Source organism: Micromys minutus, assembly GCF_963924665.1.
Source record: "Micromys minutus genome assembly, chromosome: 24".
Classification (NCBI taxonomy): Eukaryota; Metazoa; Chordata; class Mammalia; order Rodentia; family Muridae; genus Micromys; species Micromys minutus.
Genome location: NC_137959.1, coordinates 33648539 through 33670415, shown reverse-complemented (window position 1 = coordinate 33670415; position 21877 = coordinate 33648539). Strand labels below are relative to the sequence as shown.

Genomic DNA, 21877 nt, shown 5'->3' with positions numbered 1-21877 from the left:
TTGCGTGTAAAAAACCAAGGGATCTATTTCTTCTTCCTTATCACACCAAGCTGCAGAGAACAAGCCCTCCCACACGTTCAGGCAGACACAATCCTCTGTGACCAGCCCACCACAAAAGCTTACCTCCCCTCCCTGGCAGGGTGGGGCCCTGAGCCCCCCCCACTCGTCTGGCCAAACCCTTTGGTTCTCCTTCCCACCTCCTTGGATAAAGAACCAAGATATTTTATGCCGTGCTTCTCTGTTTTTGCGGTGGGACTTCACATCTTTCTGTGTGTAGCCTTTCCTCTCACACCTTCCTCCTCTTCTGAGATCCCATCAATGCCCACGCCAGGCAGGTTCTCAAATCCTGGCAGATAGTCTACCTGCTGTGATCCATCTGTGACCCCACCTCCCACATGGGCTTAAGGAAAACCTGGCTGGAGCAGAGATGAGATTAAAGAAGAACAAGAGAAGTGGGTGCTGGTGGTAGCGCATGCCTTTAATCCCAGCACTCAGGAGGCAGAGACAGACAGATCTCTGAGTTCGAGGCCAGTCTTGTCTACAGAGCAAGTTCCAGGCCAGCCAGGGCAACACAGAGAAACCCTGGCTTGAAAAACAAAAACAACAGAAAATTTGAAATGGATAAACAAGAACCATATGAATTAGTTTCCAGGACTCAAGGATGGCCAGCCTAAGAGAGGGATGAACCTTTCTACCTGAACCCTAGACTACAATAAGGATTGGGGGAAGGGGGAGTGAGGCACTGACAACTGGGCAGCAGCTCCTCTGGCTTTAGGAGTCTATGTGCTCCACAGAAACCAGAACGGCCTGTTTGCTGCTTAATGCATCCACAAAGGTTAAGAGAAAGGTCAAACCAACTTCCAGACGTCTGGACCGCACAGTGCATTCTGGGCTCCCACTCTACCCTCCTACTCAGAATGTGGCACTCCTCTGTTGTTGGGTTGACCAGATGGCTTTAGAGTGAACTTCTCAGAAGCTCTTTGAAATCTTTATTTACATGTGAGTTCTGAATCCCAAAGGAAAACAGTAAAGTATCTAAAGACAGCTACAGTGAGTGCATTTACATACATGAAATAAATAAAAATCTTAAAACAAAAAAAGTTGCCAGATAGATTGTGGTGGAACACATCTTTAATTCAGCACTTGGGAAGTGGTGAATTTCTGAGTTTGAAGCCAGCCTGGTCTATAGAGTGAGTTCCAGGACAGCCAGGGCTACACAGAGAAACTCTGTCTTGAGGAAAAAAAAAAAAAACAAAAGTTGACAAGACCACAGTTTGAGTTGAAGAGTCACTCCTCAGAATGTAGATGGCTGAGTGTCCCCTATGTAAGCCATGAGTTATCCTGCTTGAGATAAAAACTCACATCCATCCTAGAGGTTTTCCCATATGGCTTCATGGTCATGTATGCCTTGCTTTTCAGAGGCTGGTGACATAGCTTTTTCAAATGCCTACAACTCTGGCCTTGAGCTGACCCACCCCTTGACAGAAACTATTTATCTGCTCCCCATTTCACAGTGGCCTGAGCAATCCCTCCTTACCCTAAAAATGGGGTCTATCGTTCTTACCCTCTTCAGTTTTCTGAGTCTAAGAAATGGCTCCACAATTATGTGGACCATTGCTGCTCTTTTTTTATTTCTTAAAGATTTATTATTTATTTATTTAATGTATGTGAGTACACTGTTGCTGTCTTCAGACACACCAGAAGAGGGCATCGGATCCCATTACAGATGGTTGTGAGCCACCATTGTTGGGATTCTGTAAACCCCACTCCTCAGTTACCTAGCAACAGCCAGGTAAACCCCACCCCTCAGTTATCTGGCAATAGCCAGGTATGCTCCTGCCCCAATGACCTGACACTATAAAAGGGGCTGCTTGCCCTCTCCTCTCTCTCTTGTTCTGTTGCTCTCTCTTGCTCTCCCCCTACACCTCCTCCCCCCCTCTCTCCATGTGCTCATGGTCGGCCTCTACTCCTCTATTTCTCTCTTCTCTCTCTGCCTCTACTACCCTCTTAACTCTCCCATGACTTGAACAAACTCTATACTATACTATTCTATACTATACCATCATGTGGCTGGTCCCTCAGGGGGAAGGGATTCCCAACATGCCCTCCCCCCCCAGAGGCATTTCCCTTGCCGCCAGGCCTCCCGCACCTCCATGGGCAAGCAGACACACACACACAAATAAATAAATAAATAAATAAATAAATAAATAAACAAACAAACAAACAAATAAATAAATAAATCTTTAATTTCCTCACACCCCCTAGCAGGGCACTCCCCTAAGTGATACTGAAGAACAAGCCAGAAGCTAACACAGGCACAGGTCCATAGGAACATCAGTCCCCTTGGGAAAGAGAAAAACAGAGACAGCCAGCTACAGAAAACCCTAGTGGGCCTTCCTGGCTTTCTAAAGGACAAGAGAGCTGAATGCAAAGTACCTCCCAGGCCTCTCTCGCCACATCCCCTTGAGCTGCTATCTGTTCTATGCAAAGCCCAAGGACTCAATATAGGCTCATGGAAACTTTAATTTCCTCCTGGTATTTTATCTCCAAGTCACCATATACTGCAAATAGCTGGTACTGTGCCTTTAACTGGATATGGGTGGGAATGGGGGTCAAAGACAAGAGATTCAGCGTTTTACTAGTCTACTTTTGCAGGGTTCCTTTTAAAAGAAAAGGAACCCCATGGAAAGAGGCAGGAAGGAGTAGGGTGGGGAGGCACTGTGGGGGAGGGGTTAGACTAGTAGGGAGGCAGAAGCAAGGATGTCCCTCCCTGTCTCATCCCTTCCTGTATCACTCCTACAATCCACCTTTTTCACCCTCTTCCCTTCCAGCAGTCTCTCCTACACATTCCCTTTAACCACAGAAACAAATAACTTGTTGATTTTTCCTGCCAGAGCAGTTCCCTCTAGACCAATTAGCTGTTTGTATTTGTTGCTGATTTCCTTTCTCTGAAGGCTGCTGACCTGCCAAGCTTAGTCCACAGAGCTAGAACTCCTCCAACCCCCCCCCCCCAAAGATTCACAGCAGGAGAGGTGGAGCAGTGAGGGTTGCTCCTCAGGGTCCCCAGATTATGTCCCTTGAGCCCCACAATGCTGCCCTTTCAGAAGCCAAGAAGGCTCTGCCTGAGGACAGACTCAGCCCTAACCATGCAGCAGAAAGTGGCCTTATGTAGCTGTTTGGCATATCCTCATTCTGATTCCAATCAAAAAAAAAAAAAAAAAAAAAAAGAGTAAAGAAAAAGAAAAAAAAAAGCTACTGGAGATGGTGGCATGGGAGACAGACACAGGGGGACCATGAGTTTGAAGCCAGTCTGGGTCACATAACACGTTGAGATAAGATCGGTTCTGTCTTAAACAAAACAAAAGGATGCCGATGGGCTCAGTTCATACACCAAGCCACAGGAGAAACCAAGGCCTGCTGGGTAAAGAATGCCACAGAGGTAGGACACCCTCCTCCATTAGCTTAGCAGGAATAACCCTTCTCATGACAAGCCACCTGAAGGAAAAGGCCAGGCTGAGGACCCCTTAAGCTTTTCAACATCTTTTTTGTTCACGTGTTTGTTCGTTTGGAGACAAGGTTTTCTTTGTATAGCCCTGGCTATCCTGGAGCTCACTCTGAAGACCAAGCTGACCTCCAAACTCTGCCTACTGAGTGTTGAGATCAAAGACGTGTGCCACCACCTCCTGGCTGCTTTTCAGTATCATATACCAGAACCATGTGCGCTACGGTAATATTGATATTGTACAAATAAAAGGTTAGCATCCACGGGCTGGAGAAACAGCTCAGTGGTTAAGAACGTCTGGCTTTACAGAGGGCGCCAGTCCCATTTCCAGAACCCACGTTAGGCAGCTTAGAACTGACTGACCTCTGTGGACAGTGGCACCTGTGTGCACATTCCCACGTACAGCCACACAAGCAGGCAGGCACATAATTAAAAATAAGAAAATACATCTTTAAGCAATTTTAGGGACCATATCGAAAGAAGCAGAAATTACACTCCCTGCTCTGTGTTTTCACTTCTCCCCACTTCCTCTCTCAATTCTGTAGGAAAAGTCAAGGCAACATCACAGAGATCTGAATTTGCAGAAACACACCACTTTGCTCAAGGAAGATAGCCTTCTGCCCTGGGAAGCTACAAGAATATTCTTCTGTGTGCCACTTCAGTGGGCCCTGTTCCTGCCCTCCGCCCAGTCCCACAGGAGGAACTTCCCCAGGGCTTAGCTAGAAATCCGGGGTGGCTCAAAGCCCAGCTGTGCCCTAGAGCCCTAGATGCGGTCTGTGATGGCAACAAGAACACTCGATTGACAATATGTTGTAATTACAATAATGATTTATAAATAAGCAACAAGAAGTACTTGAGAACGGCTGGCCAGGGACCCAGGCAGCTGTCCCTTGGTGAGCCCTGCATGGTGAAGGAAGAGTCTGCATTCTGTAGATGCAGACAGAGTTGAGATTCCTTCCTTGAGAAACACTACTTGGAGAATTCAACCCTACTGGTTAAGAAAGACATATTAACACACATTCTGAGCAAAGAGCAAGAAAATACGAGTCCCCAGAGAAATGGGCCAGGCCCTTTAACTGCTAAGGACTTGGGTATGCAGGAACAAGGAAGGGGTGGACAAAAAGGCTGATAGGAAGGGAAGCTGGGGTACAGGAACTGAGAGAAGCAAAACAAGGAGGAGGCCATCCTAGGGTAAGGAGAGAAGGTGAGAAGTGTGAGCGCTGGCCACAAAGCCCCAGCTGTTCTCTGGTTACTATGGAGGGCCTCTGCGGCTTGAGGCACCAAACCTCAGACAGCCTGGGATCAGGAGTAGAACTCCGATGGAGATGCTAGGTATGCTGTTTGTTGGTAGCCACACACAGCTTCTACAAAACAGCTCACACTGTCTCCTGAAAACCGTCCCCTTGGGTGGTCCGGCTCTGCTAAAGGAGCCAACCTTTATCACTTAGGCATCAAAATGTCAGACTCCAGGGAGTAGAGTATTTTTCCAGAAGAAGATACTGACTTTTCACAACCCCTCCCAGTCACCTCTTTTCCCTTCCTACTGCCAAGTCCAGCCTTCATAACACCTCACTCCGGCACCATCTTCTTTTCTATATCATCCTTCTCCTCCTTGTCCCCTGACGACCCAGTCAGACCAGGTTACCTATCAGGCTGCCTTTGGCTGGCTCAGAAACCTGTCACGCTAACCCCCTTGCCACGTGCCAATTCAAGTCCTTACTGGCACTTTTTGGGTCAGTCTCTTAGAGCATCTCCAGTATCTATTTCTCCACTCTCAAAAAGAGTCTGGAGGGATTGCCTCTCTAGCCACCAGACCTGCCCCCACCAATAAGAGGCATATGGCCCAGACTGGGATAGGAACCTGGGCACAGACCGGATTTATCCTAGAGACCACGCTACACTCATGAGGCTAGCATCTGGTTCCTGTTGTATCTCCCCTGAGACCCTGAAAGAAATGTCCCAAATCATGACTCTAATTGCTACCTCACAGCCTTGGGGGGGTGGGTTCTTATCAGAGGAATACTCTGAAGTTCTCAGAAGCAACATTTCTTACTGGCTTTCTCTTTGTTCTTACTTCTTGCCCTTCTTTCTCCCTCCAAAGACAGCCAAAGAAACTACATCTCTTTCCCCAAGGCATACTGTAGAGACTAGAAACCCCAGAAATCAACAACAAATTAGGGCCTTTTTTTCCCCCAAGTAAACTATAAGACCTAAAAGGTCACTTTCATCTTCCCCTACCTATCCACAGAGTAGCTCTCTAGCTCATCTTGTCTCATAGCAAAAATTCCATAAATTACTGCTCTACTGCATGGGGGTGGGGACACTCTTGTCCAAAGTCCTGGTTCCTAAACATCCTGTTTGGTCATGAGGCCTTCTTTGCCAGAACAATGGACTGTGGTTACAGCAGACCGGACAGCTCAGCCTACCCCACACCTCCAGACAGACCTTTCACTTAACCCACCCCGGGGCAGCAGCACCAGAATGAAAGAACAAGGCTAGCTGGCACTGCTTCCACACCAAGCCTTGGTGGGAAAATAAGGTGGAAGAAAGTCTTTCTTAAGACTTTCCATCTGTCTGGATTAACTAGCTGTGCCACTATAATGGCTCAAGACAGTGTCTTTCAAAATGTTATTCCCAAGGAGCTGAGATATAAATTCAGACCAACTGAACCAAACTCTGGCAACATGGAATAGGTATGTATGTGTGTCTTAACCAACTCTCCAGGTGATTTCAAGTCCTGGAAAGTGTGAAGAATCCAACCCTAGACCTTTAATCATAAGCCTCCCTACTTGGCCAGGCATAATGGTACAAATCTGTAATCCCAGCAGTCAGGAGATGGAGACAGGAGGGTCACTGAAAGTTCCTAGCTGCACCGGCAACCACAGAAACCATATGATAGAAGGAACAAATTAACTCCTGCAGGTTCTCTGACCCCCACACATGGGTTAAAACACACACACACACACACACACACACACACACACACACATACTCCACATGCACACACACCTCCTATTAAATTACTTTTTTAAAAACTGAAAACAAAGCTGGAAAGTGGTGGCTCGAACCTTTAGTCCACCAGACAGAAGCGCATGGTTCTCCTGGTTTGAGGTCAGCCTGGTCTACAGAACAAGTTCCAGGACAGCCAGGGCTACACAGAGAAACCCTGTCTGGAGGGGAAAAAAATACAAAAACAACAACAACAACAAAATCTCTGCTTCAACTTTCCTGAGCACCTACTACGTGCCAAGGACGGAGCAGATGAAAGTATTTCAGAAATGAAGATGTACTTAAAGAATGTCCACAAGATCGAGTGCACAGCTCAGCATTAGGGTGCACACCTGTGATCCCAGAACTCCTGCAGCAGAGGCAAGAGAATCAGGTGTTCAAGTCCACCTTATGCCACACATTCAATCTGAAGACAACCTAGACACAGGAAAGACCTTGTCTCAACAAAACAAAACGCAAATACATAAAACCACTACAAGGCAAACAAAGTATCCTACAGAATAACCAAGGACTCCATTTCCCACCTGCTTCCTCATACCACATTTCCTACACCATCTTCTGCTATTTAAAAAAAAAAACTCAGGGCTGGAGAGATGGATGGCTCAGTGGTTAAGAGCACTTGTTGCTTTTGCAGAGAACCAACTCCAGTTCCCAGCACCCACAGCAGGTGTCTTACAACCACCAGAAACTCCAGTGCTTAGGCATGTGACACGCTCTTCTGACACCCATACACACATGCTCAGACACACACATATAAAGATGATAAAAGCCTTTGAGAAGAACTCAACCTAAGGAAAGAACCAAGCTACCTTGCTTCCCCCCACACCTTGAACAAGAGAAATAAATAATCCTTGCTCTGAAGCCAGGCTTAAGGAGAGAATTCAAATGAGGATACATATAATGGTTTGGTTTGGTTTTGTAAAACTGTAGGTGAGGGCATGCAATATATAGGTGTTCGAGCTGTGACTTCTACACGGAGGTCAAAGGGCAACTTTTATGGAGCCAGTTCTCTCTTTCCAATTTTGGGTCACCAGTCTTGTTTGGCAAGTACATCTTCATAGACCCTTTTTGGGGAGTTCTGAGACAAAATCTCATTACATAGCCTAGGGTCCCTTGAAATGGCAATCCTCTTGTTATCCTGAATGCTGGCATTGCAGGTATGGTCACCTGCCTGGCTCAGGGTGACTCTTATGGGCTTCAAGACTAGTTCTATCTTTTGGGCTCTCAAAATGTCTAGGGTTTATCAGCATGCCTCAGGACTCTGCAGTGGTCTCTGGAGCACTCCCACGGGTCCCTGGCAAGCCTGCAGAGTAGGCACACTTGGATAGAAACATTCACACACACAGTTGGCCCCCTGGCCTCCCTTCTCCATTCTCAAGTTACAAGGTTAAAAGCATCCTATTCACATGGGGGGGCAGGGAGCAGGAGAGGGACCACGTGGAAGCAGAGAACCATCTGGTTCAGATCAAGACTGCTCACTCAGGACCCTTACAAACTTCTGAAGAATCTCCTCCCTCCTTGATGGGCTCACAGGTTTCCCTCCCTCCCTCCCTTCCCCACTGAGAGACTGGGGATAAGGGAAGAAAAAGTGTGACCCAAAGGAAAATCCGCTGAAGGAAGAGGACAGAAAACAAACAAAAAACTGAAATTTTACAGGCAAGTCTGTGTACCCTTCCTCCCTCTTCAACTCAGAAGCACCAGACCTAAACTAGAGATCGCTGCCTATAAACACAGTGCCTCCCTCCACAAAGTGCTCAGAGCACACATCAGGCGTCCTTCCCAGAAGGGGCAACCCTCTCCAAAGTTAGCAGCAGGAGCCAGATTAGTTTAGAATGGTGACCAGAGTCCTTCAATGCCACCATCTCCATAAACGTAAGTGGTCCCATCCAACCCAGACTTCTGAGCCCACCAAGCATGAGGAAGACATGACCAAACAGTTTCTAGACATTTGTAGACAGGGTAAGAATATGGGTTACTGACTAGGAATGACTACTTCTCAGGGGGCCCAGGGTTTCCCGAATCCTTCTTAGTGTAACAGATGGAAAACAAGAGGCAAAATGGGGGGAGATGGATGGTTTGGCAAGAGAGAAACAGAAAGGCTAACTTGAACGAGCAGCAAAAGGACCGAGACTCCTCTCCAGGTTGAAAGCTATGCAAAGCAGGGACAGCAGAAGTTATGGAGAAACTAAACAAGGGGACTCCGATATGAGCCCAGGCCGGAGCTATATATAGTGCTGGGAAGTTTGATTCAGTCACAGGGGCATAACTGAAGGGAAGTAACATGTCCTACATGGCAAAGGATGGAAGGAACAGGAGGGACAAGGAACAGTGCTCAGGCCAGCGTCCAGAGCCGGCGGGCACTCCGTAACCAAGTTTCTGGTTGGTTCATGCCTCAGTTTCTCCAAAGCAGGAAGGGGTCAAGCTGTCAGGTCTTATTAAAGAGAACTAGGCCACAGAGCATAACTAGGGGTCAGTGCCAGGTGGGGGAAAGGCCAAAGGGTAGAGGGAAGAAGTGAGGATGGTGCAGACAGCTTGTGACCAAGAGAAGTGGGGCAGGGGGTTCCCGATGGAGCAGGTTTCCAAACGCCCGGAGGTTAGAGGTACCAACACCTGGGGTGTGAAAGTGCAGACGAGGACAGAGAACTCAAGGGTTGAGGCTGGGGGCTGCCAGTAAGGAGTGTCACAGGAGCGCCTAGAAGGCTGGGAGCGGCTAGATGTGCAGAAGCAGAAGGCGGGGATCCGGATTGAGGCCAAGGCAACCGGACCCCCGCCCACACGGCACCCAGACCCAAGGGAAGTTGCTGGGCTGGACCCGCTGGATCTGGGCCTCTGGGCCAAGCCCGCTGTCCGCACAGAAAAGGGTAGGGGCAGCAGGGGCCCGGGGAGCCCCGCATCCCGCCCTCTCTCATCCCGCCCGCGCACCTCAGTCTGCGCTGGGCGCCGCGCGGGCCATGCCTGCCGCTCCTGCCGCCGCCTCCGCCCGTGCAGAAAGCTGCCGCCGCCGCCACCGCCGCCGCCTCCCGCGCCCGGACCCGTTAGCTTCTCCGCTCTTCAGTCCGCCTGCCTTGGGCCAGTCCCGCCCTTGCCTGGCCCTGCCCTCCCGGAGCGCCGCGGCTGCAGCTCAGCCCGGCCCCTCCCCCCACCCCTGCCCAGCTAAAGGGAAGGGTGGGGGAAGGGGGCGGGTGCCCCCTCCCCATTCACATCCTCCGGGGCTCTCCCCTCCCTCCTGTCCCCCCACTCTCGGGCATGCTGGGATATGTAGTCCAGCCTGGCAGGACCCGCCAGGAGCGCTCTGCATTAGGGACTATTGCTCCCAGAAAGCAATGCACTCCCATATCTTGTATCATGGTCTTTGTAGTTCTGCCTGGATTTAGAGGGTTAAGGCGCAGCACTAAGGGGCGTCTTCTTCAGTTTCCCAACCACGCGACTCTGGGATGCTGAAGCCTGGTAGGTGCAGTCTGTGGTACCCCAGCCCGGCTTTGGTACCTGGTTCATCAAAGGATGCGAGTAAGATGAGGATGCTTCTCACACAGGGCTGTGATCAACTGCGGCCAAGCCCAGCTCAAGGGAACTGTTTGTACTTGCTCTTGCCAAGAGCCACGACCTGAGCCAGCTGGGTTCATGCCCTGGCCCTGCAAGCTGCAGCTGCAGTGAGGCCGCTAGGTCCAGGGTGTTGGAAAGCAGCGATGTAGAAATGAGGTTTGCCCCTATGAGACTGTGCACCTCACATTTGGAAGTATCTTTTTTTTTTGTAGGCACTTTACGGCTCTCTCCATTAGGGAATCTCCTGACTTCAGACTTCTGACTCTTAGATGCCTTTAGATTCCTATTCTCTAGGGTAACATGCACACATTTTAAATTTTCATCCGCATCAGTGTTAGCCAGTCCTTTCCTCAACGTTCAAACCTAGCTTCAAACCATTAGGAAGTTCCTAACTGATGACACATCCACTCTTCAAAGGTCTCTGAATGGCCAATGATCCTCAAACGACTTCTGGATCATTAGCTCTGGGACCCTAGAATCTTAAGTCTGTGGGTTTTTTTGTTTTTTTGTTTTTTTTCTCTTATTATGTAACCCAAGATAGTCTTAAATTTCCTTTGAATCTATGATGGATCCTCTTGCCTTAGCCTCCGGAGGGTTGGTATTACAGACATGCGCCATCACACCCTGCAATGGACTTTGACCAACTCTTTTGGGTTCAGACTCTGTCGCAGAGAACCTGACCTAAGGTTAAACTAACAAGCTGGCACCTAGCACCAGTTTCCAGGCTATTCCTCAACAAAACTGCAACCCCAGGTTACAAGCCTGGTTCACTTACTAACCACCAATCAAAAGGAAAGCAGAAGTTAAGCTTATGGTTTGACTCCCAGCACCAGCCAATTATGTTAAAGGCCATAATGACCCCCTCCCCCATCAGATGTGTACCAGGCTAGATACCCACTTCTTGTCTCTAAAAATGCTTGCCTGAAACTAGGCTCAGGGCTCCGCTTTCCTACTGTGTCAGGGTTGGTTGGGGATGGGAGGGCAAGTTCAAGTTTAAATAAAGAGAACCTAATGCGATTGCATCTGATTAGACTTCTTGGTGGTCTTTTCCGGGGTTCATGAATGTTTCCTGGCACAGCACTACAACTCAGGAGAGTCTCAAAAGACCAAAAACCTACTTCTTTACAATGCAGTCATCAGGAAAGACAGGCATTCTATCTCCAAGCCCTCCAAGCCTCTATGGGAAGCTAAATTCTAACTTCACTGTCAGCTGACAGATACCAGGAAGCCCAGCATGACATCTACTCACTCCCCCCTCCTTTAAAAGCACCTCTGCATAAATCCAAGCTGAGTTCTTTTCTTCCTAAATTCTTACTCCAAGGGTTTGCTACTAATTGAAACCCACCCTTACCTCTTGAACTAGTCTCTAACTTCATTTTTGAAAAGGTGGGTAAGCATCTTCTTTGAGTCCAAAAGGTCAGTCTCTAGTCTCACCCCACCCCACCCCCATCCCAACCTAACCCACTCCATTCAGCCCCCAGCAAAGTGAGTTCTCCCTACACTGTGGGCAAGCAGCCAAGTGACTAACAGAGACACTGAACCTTGACTAAAACTGACTCAGGAATGTTTTTTCTGCTTTATTTACACCAGTGCCTCCATCACAGGCTATAGGGAGAGAGGTTACTTGGGAGAAAGGGTGGTTGGGGAGGGAGAGAGGTAGATGGGTGGATGGGCCCGGACAAAGTGATCCCTGTGCAGCTCAACTCTATCTATAAAATTAACAATCAAGACCTTTTTGCAAAAACGTTGTCTTTTCATTGCAGTGATTTGCAATGGCAACAACTCTCACTGGCAGGTGTTAAATGTCTTCTTGCTTTTATCATCATCCGTTTATTAAAAAGAAAAATGCTGGGAATTGAACTTAGAGCCTTGTGCAGGTTCAGCATGTGCTCTGTCATTAAGTAATACAATCCTCCCAGCCGTCACGTTTCTGTGAGCAGATTACAGAAGAAGAATCCAGGGTCCTTCCCTCAACAGGGCAGAAAGATCCTCTCTGCCCTTCGGGTCCAGTAAGAACTCCCATCATCTGACAACTTCCCGACTAGGGTCCCTAGATGTCTATTTGGGATTTTTCTTGAGAAAACTCTCTCCAGCAAACTCAGCCTAGCTTTATTATTTTTTATTTTTATTTTTAAGACAGGGTCTCACTATATAGCTTTGGCTGTCCTAGAACTCATTCTGTAGACCGGGTTAGTCTTGAACTAAAAGAGATCCACATGGCTCTGTTTCCCCCAGTTTTGAGATTAAATGTTCTCATCATTTGTTGGGTTTTTTGTTTGTTTGTTTGTTTCCTTTTTTGTTAGTTTTCTATTGCTGTGGTAAACACCATGGAAACCATCAGCTTGGTAAGGAATGGTTTATTTAATTTTACAGCTTATAGTCCATCATAATGGAAAGTAGGGTAAAAACTCAAGGTGAAAACTGAGGCAGAGGCTATAGGGTATGCATGCTGCTTACTGGCTTGCTCAACATGCTTTCTTATAGAGCCCAGGACCCCTGCTCAGGACTTGCATTGCCTATAGTAAGTTGAGCCCTCTTCTCTCAATTAACAATTAGGAAAATATCTCCAGCCTGGAGAGATGGCTCAGTGGTTAAGAGCACTGACTGTTGTTCCAGAGGTCCTGAGTTCAATTCTCAGCAACCACTTGGTGGCTCACAACCATCTGTAATGGGATCTGCTGCCCTCTTCTAGAGTGACTGAAGGCAACTACAATGTACTCATTTATGTAAAATAAATAAATCTTTATCTACTTAAATTTAATTAATTATTTTTTAAAAAGAAAGAAAATACCCCCATTCACTTGCCCATATATGAGGCCCTTATTTTAACAGATTCCTTCTCTCCGAGTATATCAAGTTGACAACTGAGCTAACTATGTCACCTCCTGTTTTCTTTCAGTATGTGTGTGTGAGCTTGGGTGTGGTGGGGATGTCTTTAATCACAGCATTCAGGAGGCAGAAGCAGGCAGAATTCTGTGACTTTGAGGCCACTCTGGTCTATAAAACAAAATCTGGGCCAGCTAGTACTGTATGGGGAGACCCTGCCTCAAAGATAGGCAGATAGATAGATATACAGATGATAGATAGATAGATAGATAGATAGATATACAGATGATAGATAGATAGATAGACAGATGATAGATAGATGATAGATAGATATACAGATGATAGATAGATAGATAGATATACAGATGATAGATAGATAGATATACAGATGATAGATAGATAGATAGATAGATAGATAGACAGATGATAGATAGAGAGAAAGATAGAGAGAGATAGATACATAGATAGGTAGATAGATACATAGATAGATACATAGATACATAGATATATACAGAGATACATTGTGTGTGGTATGTGTATATGAATAGGGGTATGTGGAGATCAGAAGAAACTTCTGTGTACTTACTTTTCACCTTTATGTGGGTTCTGCTGAATGACTTCAGGTTGCCAGGTTCTCACTGAGGCATTGCACTGATTCTGTATGAACACTTTTTTTTGAGAAAGGTTCTCACATAATCTGGGCTGGCCTGGAACTTGCTATGTAGCTGAAGACGGCCTTAAACTCCTGATCCTCTGCTTCCACTTCCCAAGAATTAGGATTACTGTGTAATGGTGATGGCTCACAACTTTAATCCCAGAGTTTGGTAGGCAGAGGCAGGCAGATCTTGAGTTCGAGGCCAACATGGTCCACAGAGTGAGTTCTAGCAGCAAGTGCTACACTAAGAAACCCTGAAGGGGGAAACAAAAAAAGGAATTATAAGTGTGATCCACTTTCACAACTGCCTATAACTCCAGAGAATCCAATGCTCTCACTGGATTCCCCATACACCTGCACACATACCCACATACACACACACATACACACACACACACACACACACACACACACTCATACACTACCAACACACATATGCATAACTAAAAAGAAAATCATTCTGAACTATTCGAAGGAGACCTCAATGTCTGCCTCTGCATATACCTGACTTTTCCTTTTTTAATTATTACAAATTAATGATATTTTAATGATAAATTACACAACAGAATTAATCGACCATCTTTACCGTAGTAATCATTTTCAGTGAACAGTTGAATGATATAAAGTCCATTTATATGGTATAATTGTCACTGCCCTCCATCTAATTCTATTCTATTCTATTTATTTGTTTGTTTGTTTGTTTGCACACCATAGCTGTCTTCAGACACACCAGAAGAGGGCATCAGACCCCATTACAGATGCTTGTGAGCCACCATGTAGTTGCTAGGAATTGAACTCAGGACCTCTGGAAGAGCAGTCAGTGCTCTTAACTGCTGAGTCAACTCTCCAGCCCTCTAATTTTTATCATAATATTACAAAACATTAATTCTCACTCTGACTCCTCCCTATCCCCTGCTATCCCCTGACAACTGCCATTCCACCTCCTCCAGCACTGAGGGTTTAACGCAGAACTTTGATCTAGACCTTGGCATTCAGCTATATCCCCAACCCTCTACTGCATGCCTTCCTTCCTTCCTTCCTTCCTTCCTTCCTTCCTTCCTTCCTTCCTTCCTTTCTTCTTTCCTTCCTTCCTTCCTTTCTTTCTTCTTTCCTTCCTTTTTCTTTTGCTTTTATTTTTGTTCTTTTTTTTTTGGGGGGGGGGGGTTTGTTCGTTTGTTTTCCAAGACAGAGATTTTCTGTGTAGCCCTAGCTGTCCTTGAACTTGTTCTGTAGATCAGGCTGGCTTCGAACCCACAGAGATGCACTTGATTCCACCTTCCAAGTGCTGGGATTAAAGGTAAGCACCACCACCACCCAGCTTCCACTTCCTGTTCCTGTGAATCTGACTCCTTTCCTAACACGTGGAAATGGAAGAGTGCATTAGAAGAGAATGAATGTATGACTCCCCCACTTGAGCAGAACCACACAGTGTTCTGTTGTTGCTGTTCTTTTTGTGAGCGGCTTACTTCACTCAGCATAGTGTCCTCTGTGTTCATGCATACTGTAACATATTTCAGAATTTCCTTCCTTTTTAAGGCTGAATAATATCCTATTGTAGGCACATACCACATTCTCTTTATCCATTCATCAGCGATGAATTGCTTCCATCTCTTGGCTGTTGTGAGTAATGCTGTCATGAACATGAGCATACAAACATCTCTTTGAGTCTTTGCTTTCTGTTCATTGTTTCTTTGGTTAGTTATTGTGTGCATGTGTGTGTGCCACATGTGTGTAAGAGGTGGATGCTGAGTATCTTTCCAAGCAGTATTCATTTTAATTTTTACGTGTGTGAGTGTATGTGTGGAGCACGTGTGTGTACACGTATACTATGTGTCTACTTGCTTGCACATGGCATGCACTTGGAAGTCAGATGACTTGACTTATGGGAATCAGTTCTCAGCTTATACCATGTTGGGCCTGATAATCAAACTCAGTTCACCAGGTTGACAGTAATTGCCTTTATCCTCTGAATGGTTTTTCTTTAACCCTCTATTTTATTTCTTAAGACAAAGCTTCTCCCTCAATCTGGAATGCTCTGATTCAGTCACACTGGACCAGCCAGCCCCAGAGATTTGCAACCACCCCATCCCTACTCTGCCACAACATTTACCATACCTGGAACTAAGGTTTGCAAGTTTTCTTGACAAGTACTTAATGGCTGAGCCCCTTTGCCTTTCTGAGACTTCCTAACCCAGGCAGGACTTGAATGTAGGACCTCTGCTTCACACTCACAGTGTTAGGATTACACGTGTGAACCACTCGACCCATTGGGCCTCACTTCATCCAAACACCTGCAGTGTGGCCACACTGTAGACCAGTCTCCAAGTTCCAGTACATCTGCTCTGCCCTTATCCTGTACCTTTTTTTCATTTATCAAGAAAGATAAAGGGATACAGAGAGTATCTAATAAAAAGAAAGAAAGAAAGATAAAGGGAAAAAAGGGGGGGTAGAGATTCTTAGAAATCTTTTGAGACATAACGAGAGGTACCAAATGGTATATCTGGCTAATACTAAGACAGATGGTCACTTGATCTCCCCTTGAGCCTGTATCTACACTTGGATGCATCTTTCTACTTTCTATAGTTCCTCCTACTCTCAGGTGTGCTGACTTTATTCGGGATGCCTCACTTTCACTTTACCCTTGTGCTAAAACCTATATTAAAATTTCATTAGTAAAATCTCCACTTCTGCTTCACCATAAACTGGCTACTCCTGAAATTGTTTTCAACACCAACACCAAGAAGCCCCGGTGAGCCTGAGTTTAAGTACTTAGAAGCCTTAGGAAACACCTCAGGCTTGAGAAGGTGACAATTTGGAACAGTGTCCTTGTCCTCCAGCCTCAGTGACACAGGACTGTACTCCTGGCCCTAGAAAGGCAGATACCAGAGGCTCAACATAGGTTCCAGTCTAAACTTGTTACATAGTATCAGACAAGCCAGGGCTACATAGAAAATACACAGTATCTATACCCTTTGTTTGCTTTTTTAGAGAGAAAAAGAGGGATGAGAATGAGAAGTAGAGAAGAGAGGGGGGTGTGTGTGTAACAGAGAGAGAGAGAGAGAGAGAGAGAGAGAGAGAGAGAGAGAGAGAGAGAGAGAGAATATCAAATGTGCCCTCAGCTTCAATGGGATTCTTTATTTATTTTTATATATGTGAGTACACTGTTACTATCTTCAGACACACTTGAAGAGAACATCAGATCCCATTACATATGGATGTGAGTTGCTGCTGCTTCTGCTGAGGTTATTGGCAATTGAACTCAGAACCTCTAGAAGAGCAGTCAGTGCTCTTTCCTACTGAGCCATCTCTCTATCTTAATGATACAAAATATCTAAATATTAGTGATTTCTTTTTTTTAAAAGGTGGTCCATGCCTTTAATCCCAACAGTCAAGAGGCAGAAACAGGTGGATCTCTGTGAGTTTTAAGCCATCCTGGTTTACACCATGAGTTCCAGGACAGCCAGGGGCATGTAGAGAGATCCTGTCTTAAATCAATCAATCAATCAATCATGGTTTGGGAGTCTTACTCTAGTGATAGAACATTCACTTAGTATATGTAAGGCCCTGGGTTTGATTTTTAGCACAATGGATGGATGGATGGATGGATGGATGGATGGATGGATGGATGGATGGGGGAAGGAACTAGGAAAGCTGCAGCTAGTGGTTTTATTTATTTGTTTATTTGTCATTGAGACAGGACCTTTCTTTGTAGACCAGTCTGAACTTGAACTCAGAGATCTTCCTGCCTTTTGCTTCCTGAATGCTGGGTGGAAACTACCATGCTTGGGTCTTTTTTTTTTTTAGACAGTCTTGTGTAGCCCTGGCCTTAAACTCATCAGGGTCTTCTTACCTTTGTTTCAGAAGTTGCTGGCTTGAGCCACCCCATCCAACTATGTTGTCTTTGATCATTAACTTATGAGAAATCTGCTGAGTTCGTTGTCTCATACTATAATCTGAGCATTGGAGCGTTTGAGGCAGGAATAATGTGCAGAGTTTGAAACCAGTCTGGGCTATGTAGTGAAGTGAGTTTTAGGACAACCTGGGCTATTGTGAGAGGCCCTCAGATACAGCACAATTATAGAGCAGTTGTTTGGCATATGTGAGGAGCTAGGTTCAATTCCCAGTACTATAAGAACAACAATAAGGCAGAAACACACAGTTACAGAGGAAGAATTAGTTCTTGTGGTCACAGTAGGGCCACTACACAATAACTTATGATATAAAGTTTTTCAAACTATCCAGTCAAGCCTTAGGGTTTTTAGAAATTATAAATCTCTCTCTCTCTCTCTCTCTCTCTCTCTCTCTCTCTTTCTCAAACACACACACACACACACCACCCCACACAGTGTGGTATGAGATGGCTCACCACAAGCCCAGTGATCTAGGCTCCATCCCTGGGACTCTTATGATAAGAAAGAACTCTCCCCCTTATGTTATCCTCTGACCTTCCTATGTGTGTTGTGACATGCTGATATTTATTTTCCCAAGGAACAAATAAATTATGGGCTGGAGAGATAGCTCAGAGGATAAGAGCACTGGCTTCTCTTCCAGAGGACCCTGATTAGATTTCTAGCACCGGATGGCCGCTCATGTCTGTAATTCCAGTTCCAGGAACATTCTTCTCTTATGGCATCAGAGGGCACAGGCAAAATATTCATATACATAGTAAAAGATATTTTTAGGGGGAGGGGAGTTGAAACAGAGTCTCACTATGTAGCCCTGACTGCCCTGGCACTTACTACGTAGACCAGGTGGGCCTGGAATTTACAGAGAGTCCCCCTGCTTCTGTCTCCTGAGTGCTGGGAATAAAGGTATGCACCGCCATGCCTAGCTTATAAATCGTTAAAAAGTAAATTAAAATGTAATAAAGAAATAATAAATTCTTGAACTGCAGATGCTTATTACTTTGATTGTGTGTGTGTGTGTGTATGCACATACATGTGCAAACACTCATTCTTTATATTGAATCCAGGGTTATTTTTTAAACATATGTCAACAGGAGGGTAACTTTAATTTTTTCAAATCTTATTTTTAATGATGGTTCTTAAATGCTTTAACCTCCCTCTTAGCCCACCATCCACCAGAGGGAGTGGGAAAGAAAGGATACGGGGAAGTGAGTTGGCTCACCACAAACCCAGTGATCTAAGTTCCATCCCTAGAACCTTTATAAGAGAGAAACGTCTCCTTTAAGTTTTTCCTGTGACGGGGGAAGTGGACTTGTTTAGAAAAATTCTTTGGAGCAGCTTCCTCTGCGTTGTCTGGAAATCAGCAGTTCAGATCACGAGTCAGCAGCAGCTTGATCCACTTGCAAACACCTCACAGATAGAGCAGCAGTCCAGTCCGGTAGAGTTTGGATAGCAAACATGAATCAGCAGAGGTGACACTACCTAGCAGAGACAGCCAGGCCTCAGGCTTGGCTTGAGTCAGCAGGAGGGACCCAGAGGAATGCCAGAAGTTCTCCACTGTGCCTCTCTAAGCAAGAGACCCACAAGCTTAGTACAGCTAGCTCTGTAAGCGAGCCTAGCTGAGCCTCCCCTCCAAACATCATGTGTCCTCCACGGGTCTTGCCTCAGCATGCGTATCTGTCTTGGCTGACATCACTCTGCCAATCAGCCTGAGTCTGCAGAAGTGGCAAGAAACTGCAGCAAACTACCAGAAGTTTTTTTTTTTTTTTTTTTTTTTTTGTTTTTGTTTTTGTTTTTTGTTTTTTTGCATCTCTCTCCCGACAAATGCAGCTTAACTATGCAAAGTAACACAGACCAATACATGTGTGTCGTTAGGAAAGAATCATTCATCATGTGTCCTTTCACGTGCTTGCTTTAGCAGAACATCCTCTCTCCTGTGTCTGCTTCAGTGAAACTTCCTTCATGAGTCTGCCTTAGTCTTTCACCTGTGTCCATGTCAGCTAAAAGTTCCTCTATGTTTGCCCCAGCAAACTGCTAACTTCCCAAAGAAGTTATTCCCTTAAGTTTTCACTTCACACGAGCTTTACTTGACAATGGTAGGCCCTACCCTGATTTGATTATACATATTGATTATATAATCTACACATATCCTTTTACTAACCCTAATAAATATGTATGAACATGTGTTGATTTAAAACTACTTGCTGAGATGTTGGGGACCACTTTCCCTGACAACCTGAGGACCAGAGTTTGCAACAGAACCCAGATAAAAGCTGGTCAAACCCCAGCACACATTAGGCAGAGACAAGGATTCAGGGGCTGGGCTTTCTGGATAACTAGATTAACCAGAATAAGCCAGCTCTGGCACAGAGAGACCCTTCCTCAATAAATGAAGTAGAGAACTATTGAAGAAGATACTTGATATCCACTCAGGCCTCAACATGAATAAGCACAGGTCTACATGCACTTGCACACACACACACACACACACACACACACACACACACACACACTCCTTTACTGGTTAGTTATACAAAAACTAGTCACCTGGAAAGATGGAAACCTCAGATTGAGAAACTATCTCCATCAGATTGGCCCGTGGCACTTTGTGGGGCATTTTCTTATTGACAATTGATACAGGACGGTCCAGCTCACTGTGGGGTAGTCTCTCCCCTGGGCAGGTGGAGTTTGTATGTGTAAGAACTCTGTCTAAAGCCAGGCATGGTGGTGCATGGTGTTAATCCTAGGACTTGGGAGGCAGAGACAGGCAGATCTTTGAACTTTGAGACTAGTCTGGTCTACAGGTTGAGTTCTAGGACAGCCAGGACTACACAGAGAGAAACCCTGTCCCCAAAAACCAATAAGGTAAAATAAGACTATGTTGAGAACGGTGCAGAGAGCACATTCCTTCTTCTTCTGATTCAGTTCCTACCCTGTCCCTTCAAAGGAGTGTAACCTTGAAGTGTAAGTCAAAGAAATCTTTCTTTGCTAAGTTGCTTTTTTTTTTTTTTTTTTTTCTGAGGCAGCGTTTCTCTGTGTAGCCTAGGCCGTACCAGAACTAGCTCTGTAGACCAGGCTGACCTTGAATTCATAGAGATCTGCCTGCCTCTGCCTTTCAAGTGGTGTGTATACCACCACCTCCCAGCTTCCAATGTTGCTTTTGATCAAAGGGTTTTTATCTCAGCAACAGAAAAATAAGCTATGGCAGTACCCCCTTCAAAAAAAAAATAGTCTGAAAGCTGGGTTCTGTTCCCCTCAAAGTGGATATACTTGAGGATAGCCTTTAAGTCTTAAACCTTTGGTTCTGCCTCTACCTCAAATTCTGGGATTACAGGTATACACTATCATGCCCAGCTTAAGACAGGGTCCTGCTAGGCACTGTGGTTGCCCTAATGTAAGCTAGATTGTCCTTGAACTCGTGGTGAGTCACCAGCTCTGGGATTTCACGTTTGAGCCATCAAAGCTTTGATCCTTTGATCCTTTTTCTAGTCCTTTCAGTTACGTCACTGGAGACTTGTATAGATTCAGATAAGTCAACAACTCTATCTACCTCTTTTCTTCTGTGCAGTGTGCAGTGAACGTGATGTGTGCACACATGCAGCCCGGGTATAATCGCAGAGGTAAGAGGTCAATAGCCAGGATCTTCCTCAATCTCCCTCCTCATCTTCTTTATTTGTTGCTATGGTGCTTTTACTTTTGTTTTGTTTTTCCTTTTGTTTTTTGAGACAGAGTCTCAGAATGCATCCCAGGCTGGTTTGGAATTCACTGTGTAGACCAAACAAGCTTTGAACTTGTAATGATTTTTCTTCTTTCTGCCTCTCTATTGCTGGCATTACAGGCATGTATTTCCACACCTGGCTTCTATCTTTTTTTTTTTTTTCTATCTCCAGATAGGGTTTCATGTTAAACTTGGAAGCAACTCATTGATTTGGTAAGCCTGGCTGGCCAGTGAGTTGCAAGGATCTCCTGTCTCTGCTCTCCCAGCACTGGGATGACATATAGATGTAACTATGACCAGCTTTTATGTGGAGGCCAGGGATCCCACTTAGGTCCTCCTACCTGACTGGCAAGCACTTTACCAACTGAGGCATCTCCCCAGTCTCCAACCCTTTTGACACAAGATCTCACTGGGCAGTGGCAGCACGTGCCTTTGATCCCAGGCAAATCTCTTTGAGTTCAAGGCCAGCCTGATCTACAGAGTGAGTACCAGGACAGCCAGGGCTACACAGAGGAACCCTGTCTCAAACAAACAAACAAACAAACAAACAAACAAGCAAGCAAATGAGACAGAATCTCATGTGACACAAGCTTGCCTCAAATTCATTAAGTAGCTGAGATTGGTTCTGGACTCCTGAGCCTTCTGCCTCTACCCACTAAGTGCTGGGAATACAGGCCTGTGGCACAAATCAACAAGAATCTCCTTTTGCTAAAGAAATA

At 45.6% G+C, this 21877-nt stretch overlaps 1 protein-coding gene across 1 annotated transcript in view; it reads right to left on the bottom strand.

Annotated features, from left to right (window-relative positions):
• ST3GAL2 (ST3 beta-galactoside alpha-2,3-sialyltransferase 2) overlaps window positions 1-9605 on the bottom strand; it is a 47635-nt gene extending 38030 nt beyond the window's left edge. Inside the window, exon 1 of the mRNA XM_080937113.1 lies at window positions 9434-9605. The gene's annotated coding sequence lies outside the window, so the exon portion shown is untranslated. The remainder of the gene's footprint in view (window positions 1-9433) is intronic.
• Window positions 9606-21877: the final 12272 nt, after the last annotated feature.